This window comes from Mustela nivalis, assembly GCF_964662115.1.
Source record: "Mustela nivalis genome assembly, chromosome: 10".
Taxonomy (NCBI): domain Eukaryota; kingdom Metazoa; phylum Chordata; class Mammalia; order Carnivora; family Mustelidae; genus Mustela; species Mustela nivalis.
Genome location: NC_139029.1, coordinates 8,572,211 through 8,580,038, shown reverse-complemented (window position 1 = coordinate 8,580,038; position 7,828 = coordinate 8,572,211). Strand labels below are relative to the sequence as shown.

Genomic DNA, 7,828 nt, shown 5'->3' with positions numbered 1-7,828 from the left:
CGGCTCCCAAGCCCTGGAAGGGGGTGTGTTGGTCCGGCTTCCCCCAAGAAAGAGAACCAAAAGGATGTCATAGAGAAAGAGATTTATTCTAAGTAGTTGGGTCATGTGACTATGGAGGCTCCCCGGTCCAGAATTGTCAGGGCTGGCCGGCTGGCCAGAGACCCAGGGAGGAGCCAGTCTCGGGCAATTCAAGTCCGGACACTGTCCCCAGCACAATTCTCTCCTGCTTGGTGGAGGTCAGTCTTTGTTCCATTAGAACCTTCTGCTGATTCCATGAGGCTGTATCACGACTAGTCTATCTGCTTTACCCAGAGTCCACCGATTTAAATAATCTCCTCTAAAAACACCCTTGTAGAGACACCCAGCTTGAGTGACCGCATGTCTGGGCGCTGTAGTCCAGCCGACTTGACCCATGAGGCAAACCATCACAGACAAGGTACCACGATCACCTCCCCTTTACAGATGCATCGCCTCCACGAGGCCATTGAGAGAACTGTTCGGTCCTGGGAGTACCTTGCTTGCCCGGACATAGCCAGTAGGGAGAGGGATTTGGCCACAGGTGCATATCTCTCCACCGGGCTGCGTTCCCCGCTCAGGCCAGCGGGGCGGGCTGGGCAGGGACGGTGTGGGGCGGCCCTTTTCTTGGATCTGTGTCCTGGGCTCCAGGAAAAGCAGGTGGGAGCTCCCGGGATGAATTTCTTTCGAGTCTCTCATCCAGTGTCTCAGACTTCTTCGGGACAATCAAAACCACCAAAATATTTCGCCTTGTCTCGCTCTCCTTAATGTCTGATGCCCTGTAAGGATGACAGAAGATTCTGGTAGCAACACAGATGAATTTGTCTTTTATTAGGCTGACAGTGGGTAAGACCCTATAGCCCATGAACCCAGACAAGGGGGCCTCTGGTTGGGTCTGGCACTTTAGAGGACCCTATCCTAGCCTTTGTCTAGCTGTGCTCTTCCCCCCTCGGATGAAGAATCTATGGGGCCCAGGGTGCATTACCGCTCAGAATGAGCATCCTCTTCTAGAACATTCTCTGGGTACTTAGGACTCCAGAACTCGCTGCACAAATGACATCAAAGGATATGGACCCACCATCCCTCCTCCAGGACGGAATAAGTGGTCAGGCAGTAGAGACTGGGGGCATGGGAATAGAAATCGGGTGTTACTTAAGTGTGCATAAGACCCCTAGAGGCGCGGGATGGAGGCAGAGCTGGGAAGAGAAACGGGGAGGTCTTAGAGGCTCAGATCTCCCCACGTGCACATTCTGGTGCAGAAGGTCTGGGAACGTAAGAATCATTTGAAGCTGGCCTTCCGTTCATTAGGAGGTAGTTTGTGAAGGTTGCTGGGTAGAATGTTTTCTTTAGCACTTTATCTTCATTGATGACTTACGACAGTTCGATGTGCGTATGCGAAGTGTATTTTTAACCCTTGTCCCGGCTTCATGGGCTGTCACCGGTGGGCCTGGGTACCACAGCTGGGGCCAACAGGCGGCCACAGACCCTGGCTCTGGCCTTAGGGCCCAACACTGCTTCTGCTCCACGGGGCTTTGTACAGAAAGCATGAAAAATGCACACACACGTCGCCAGCCACAGAGAAGGCTTCGCAGGGAACATCTATGTTTCAGCCTCCCCATTCTGCCCCTCCTTCGCCCCCTCCCCTCCTCCCTGCAAAGTCCCGCTTCACGCTCAGATGGCCAAAGTTACAGGCACAGATTCTACCTTCCGACAGTGGTGGGGTACGGGTGTTTTTTCTAAGCTATTAAATTTAACTGGACCCTGGAGCACATCAAGTCTCTAAGCCTCCGTCATGTACAATCCCACACCCACCAGCTGAGTCAGCGGCCAGCCCTGGCCTTGGCCATAAACTCCTTTTTAGTAGTCTGAGGGTTAAGGAACTCATTCATCACAAAAGTGGTCTGTTGAATCCTGTCTGGTAAAACCACCCCAAAGCAGACCCCTGCGGCTTTCATTTGCCTGCAGCCAACAAGGTAGCTTTGTTCTTTCAGACTCCAGGCTAATAAACACGCATCCCAACTCTAAATTGTTTTTTTCTGGGGAAGGATTTCTAAAAAAATGAACACGAACACTCTTCTATTTGCCAGTGGGATCTATTTTTTGGAAAACGCACATTTCCAGGGTGCGAGTTACTGTGTTATGGTCTTGGGAAAAATACAATGTGCTTTTTGGTAAGACCTCATACCCGTGTTCAGGACCATTCCTCAAGAGCGTATCTGCTGCCTGGAGCTTCGTTGGTATCTGAGCTAGGAGTGGGTTGACCAGGAATCGTTGTTCCCAGGTGTGTCACCCAGTACAATAGAGCGAAGCCACCATGCGTCCACCAGCCTCCAGCAGAGTCCTGGGTAGCGGACGGCTGGCCCTCCAACAGGGGGTCTGTCCACTCTGTCTTTACAGCCAGGTGCCCTTGGCCATGCCAAGGACCCTCTCGAGCCACGACCCCCCACAACGAATAGAGTAATACTTCTTGGCAGAGTCGATGAGAAAGGATGAAATAATGGCCCCTACAAACGTGGACCCTTCCCTCCCCACTCAGAATCCCAGTGGTGCCTCCCTGAACACTCACAGGTGCACAGAAGAGGGACTGTCTCAAGAGAACTGTGGAATCAGCAGCCAGATCCCAGGCTCCGATCACAGGAGCCAAGGGCCAGCCGCCCGAAGACCTCTGGAGCTTAATGAAGGAGCTCAGCTATCCTTTTCACCCTTTTGGGACCAGCCCCAGCCCACAGCTCACGAGTCTGCATAGATGTCAGAGGCCATGTTCACACGTGTAACCCGTACACCCCCGGGGTCCACTCTACAGAGGTACAGATGAGGCCACGTGAAGATTCGTTCATTGTTGTTGTCCTGGTGGCTCCCACCTGCCTGACTGCAAGTCAGGGACCGGGTCCCCCTGCCCACTCCCCTGCCCACAGACAAGAGGACGGAGAGTCTCTCTGAGGCTTAAGACCCATCCTGAACTCATGTCCACAAAGTGTCCTTCCTGTCTGCTGTGGGTTCACCCTCATCGTGGGGAGCGTGGCCTCCACCTGCCCTGCTGGGGCTCCTTGGGGGACCCCTCCCTCACTGTCAGTGCCCTGCCCGGATACGTATTCCCACATCACCCTCCCTGATCCCTGGATCAGCCCGCAGAGCCACAATGTGTTTCTCGAGGAAATAGGGACAATGTCCTCTCTACAGGGTCAGATGGGGGAGGCTGTGGGGATCTGCTGAGGCATGGAGAGCTGAGGGCTCTCTCCACCCTTGCAAGCTGCCTAAGAAGACAAGAAATGCAAGGCAAAACGTGCCCACCACCCGGCTCCACGCTGGCATACATGGACGTCTTCCTCTGCCCCGTGGGGTCCCCTGCCCCCAGAGATGCCCGTGAGATGGCCAGCTCCATGAGGTCAGACGCAGATGGTCCCCATCACTAAGCACTGACTCTTGAGCAGGCCTAGCAGATAGGAACATCACAGGAACATCACATGAACAGGGAATGCACACTTTTTCCCATCTGAAGAGGCCACACCAGGTGGCCTCCCTTAAGGAAGGAAGTGTGAGGGAGTGAGGGTGCAGATCAGGGTCCAGACTGGGTCCAAGCTAGCCTATTGCACTTGACCCATGGCCACTGAGACGGTCCTACCAGAATTTTCGGGGGTAGTATTCCTGGAGCATTGAAATAGAGTAATAAAGTATTCTGGTATAGGATTTGCATCCACCTGAGTATCTGAAAGGCCCTTGGTCTGTGTGATGCTGCCGTGGGTGGTCCTGGCCTTTGGCAGCCTTCTTCTACCCCTCTCCCCACTGCTCATGCCGGCGGCCCCTTGGCCTGCAGGCCTCGCTTGTTCCAGCCTGAGAGCCCTTGCAGCCAGCTGTCCTCTCTGCTTGCGATGTTCCTCCTCCAGATCTTTGCTCCTTCTCCTCATTCTGGTCTCAGGCCAAAGGTCACCTTCTCAGCGAGGTCTGCCCTTCCCATCCCAGCTAAAGGACCATCCCCCTGTCTGCTCTACTGCACGTCACTCTGTTTCATCCTCTTCAGAGCACTCCTCGCTGTGCGGGCTTCTTGGGTTTTGCCTGCCTCTCTGTTTGCTCTGTTTTCCTCCTCCCTTGATTGTAAACTGTGAGAGCAAGGTCCATGCTTACCGTGTTTATGCCCAGAGCCTAGACCTGTCGTGAGGTTGGCAGGAGCCTGATAAATATTTGTGAGGTGGATGGGTAGGTGGGTGGAAGGGGAGATGGATGATGGATAGGTGGATGGGTTGGTGGAGGGATGGGTAGGCAAGTGGATGGATGAGTGAGTGGACGGATGGATGGATAGATGGACGGGTGGATGGTTGGATGGATGGTTGGATGGATGGACGGATGGATGGATGGATGGATGGAGGGAGGGATGGATGAATGGATGGGTGCATGGGTAAGCAGGTGGATGGATGGGTGAGTAGGTGAGTGGGTGGATGGGTGGGTGGATGGATGGATGGATGGATGGAGGGATGGATGGATGGATGAATGGATGGATGGATGGAGGGAGGGAGGGATGGATGGATGGAGGGAGGGATGGATGAATGGATGGGTGCATGGGTAAGCAGGTGGATGGATGGGTGAGTAGGTGAGTGGGTGGATGGATGGTTGGATGGGTGGGTGGATGGATGGGTGCATGGGTAAGCAGGTGGATGGATGGGTGAGTAGGTGAGTGGGTGGATGGGTGGTTGAATGGATAGGCAGGTGGATTAGTGAGTGAGTAAGTGAATGGCTGGATGGTTGGGTCGATGGAGGGGTGGATGGATGGGTTGGTGGATGGATGGGTGAGTAGGTGAGTGGGTAGATGGGTGGATGGGTGGGTGAATGGATAGGTGAGTAAATGTATGGATAGGCAGGTGGATTAGTGAGTGAGTAAGTGAATGGGTTGGTGGATGGATGGGTGGATAGCAAATTTTCTACCCTTTCCAAGGACTTGAAAGCCACACATAACGTGTGAGGGATATAACCAAGAAAGGATTTACAAGCCATATAGTGTGTATTAAAGGAACATGACTCTTCACCTTGCAGGGGGCAGGGTTCCAAGTCCAGGGATGCAACCATGTCAGGGACCACTTGTCGTATTTCCTTCCTTAGCAGTTGCCCATCTGGTGGCTCAGGAGCCTTCCTACCCTACCCCAGGGCGGACTTTTGATTATGGATGCAACCCCCAGACTTTGCACCTTACCTTTTGTCTGAGAGCCCCAGGAAAACAAGCCCGGGTCAGATCGTCAGATTGCCATGTCCTGTTAGGTAGTGGCACCGCCTCTGCCTCCCTCCCATCCTCTCTGAGTCCCCGTCCCCCTTGCTCTCCTCTCCTTGGCCCTGCCAGCCTTGGCATCAGCGGCTGGATACTGAGTGATCTCCATCCGTGACCATCTGACCCCTAATTACTTCCGTTAATTACTTGGACAGGCTTTCCCTGCAAGAAGGACTTAAAACCCAGCGACGGCGAGAGGGCGATGTTCTTCACCTGTCCTTGTCTACCACCTGCCTCTAGAGGGAGGAGACTGCACCAGTCAGGGTATTTGATTTTCCAAAGATTTGCTCTCCCTGGAGGTCAGTCTGTACTTTGATGAGCTCCCTCCCTCTAACAGCTTATTCTCTTGCTAATCATGAATCTTTCAAAGTGCCTAAAGGCTTGTTGGGAGAAATAAGTGTGAGAGCAGGAGGGGGAGAGCGCTCCTCATGGGTCCAGCATGGGATTAAGCCCCTGGATGATTTCTGGTCCCTGTTCTGACTTTCCCCTGGAGCTTCCCCACTACACCCCCCAGCCCAGAGCACAGAAGCCCAAGCAGGGCATAGACACCCCTCAAACCAGTCTTAGGGAGACTGTGTGGGTCTGCACTTTCTGCTCATTTTCTCCATCCTGCGTAAACCTCCTTGTCCTAGATGCTCCTAGAGGCTGGGACTTGATCATTCATTCATTCGCTCATGCATGGGTGCACGCATTCAGTGTCTGAGTATATACCCCAGGAGGGCACTGTCCTACGGTGCCAAACAGGACAGACACAGCCTCTGACGTCAAGCACTTTCCTACCAGAGAAAATAAGAAAGACAATGATCAAAACAAAGATAAGGAGTTAGCTTGCCCCTCCCTGAGGAGCCCAGAGCAGGAGCCAGCCCAGGGTGAGGGGCCAGGAGAAGGGTCCCCAGGGACAATGGGCCCTGACTTCCCCTTCTTAGAACATTTACTAAACAGGGCTTTCAGTTGAGAAAGCTTCCTCTGTCCCTTTGAGATGTAGCCCTACATCCTGTAACTCAGGAGTTTTTCTCTAGGGCTTGAGAGTCATTCCTCTGAAATGCGATCATTGGGAAATCGGGGCCCCAGGCTCCCAGTCCCTCGGGGAGGACAGACTCCTAACTTCCATAACTGCCTAACAGCCTGTGCACTGTCCTTGCCTACCACCTGCCTGTAGAGGGAGGAGACTGCACCAGTCAGGGTGCAGCCTGGCTGCACCCTCTGTGGTTTTTCTGCCCCCATCCCGCGGCCCCCACCCATTCTCCCCCTGCCTCATTTCCCCTTTCAAATGCCCAGTCATCTCTGGCAAGTCTGCCCTCCCCCTACTGTTGGCCTCTCCAGAAGAATCTGTGCTCACTGCTTTTGTTTGCATCGTGCTGTGTTTACCTTGGACACTGCGGAAGGGGTGTTTCATCTGGAATGAGAAAGTTCACCAGGCGAAGGGGCTGGCTCTAGGGCAAGGAGGTGGGGGAGAATTTTCTAGAATGTTCTAGAATGTTCTAGACAGAGAATAAGGGAGGAACTTGAGGAGGTTTAGGGTCAGGATATGGGAGGGATGAGGTCTCTGGTGCCTGTCAGGCTGCTGCTTCTCACCCTGCCTCCTTCCCTTTCCTAGTCACCCCTGCCCAGCCCTCTCTGCAGCTGCCCCATCGCTTCCTTCTTTCTTATTAAAAACAAAACTCCAGATAGGACACACCATCCAGCCCCGCCTTGAAGGGGACAGCCAGTGGCGTGAGTGCCCTCACACGCCTGTACAATGGTCACTGCGATCTGACTCTGGAATATCCCATCGCAGGAAGAAAAGCCCCATACCTCGCAGCGGGCGCTCCCCATACCCCTTCCCTCACCCGTGCGACCACTGATCCGCTTGCTGTGCCCATGGATTCGCCCATTCTGGACATTCTGTGCAACAGAATCGTACAAACGTGGCCTTCGGTGTCCAGCTCCTGTCGCTCAGCATCTAGGTAGTGAGGGGCGGTGGCCGTGCTCCCCCTGCCCGGCGCGGTTACGTTCCACCGCTGTGCCCATCTGCTCTGCCTGCTCAGGGCGTAGACGTTTGCATGGCTCTGCTCTTCCCCTACAGTGAATGATGCGGCCGGGAACAGTCACGTCAGCATGTGGGGTTTTTTATTGAACAAATGTTTCGGCTTCTTTCGGATGTGAACATGGGGGTGCGATGCCGGGGTCGTAGGTGACTTTAACTTTGGAGGAACCGCCTGTCCGTCCCAACAGCAGCTTCCATGTGTTCTAATTCCCCACAACCTCGGCAACACATGTTATTGCTCGTCTGAGGGTAGCTGTCCCCGTGGCAGTGGAGGGGCACAGGGCTTCACTTCCCGTCGCTTCCCCCCCCCCCTTTCCACTGTGGCTTTGCGTGCAGAGTGGCACCAAGGGTCTGGCGAGAACATTTCAAATGTGGACAGGGCTCTGACTTATGTTTTTCTTAAAATTTAACTTTAGTTTTTAATTTATTTTTTTTACTTATTTGAGAGCACACAAGCAGGGGGGAGGGGCAGAGGGAGAGAGACAGGGAATCTCGAAGCAGACTCCCCACTGAGCCAGAAGCCCCCACACAGG

General features: G+C 53.9%; 1 long non-coding RNA gene across 1 annotated transcript; it reads right to left on the bottom strand.

Moving 5' to 3' along the window:
* Positions 1 to 596: 596 nt before the first annotated feature.
* Positions 597 to 7,207, bottom strand: LOC309841877. The gene is made up of 3 exons (XR_014299374.1): positions 6,638 to 7,207; positions 5,198 to 6,045; positions 597 to 794 (listed from the first exon to the last, which is right to left on the bottom strand). It is a non-coding gene; the product is annotated as an uncharacterized lncRNA (long non-coding RNA).
* Positions 7,208 to 7,828: the final 621 nt, after the last annotated feature.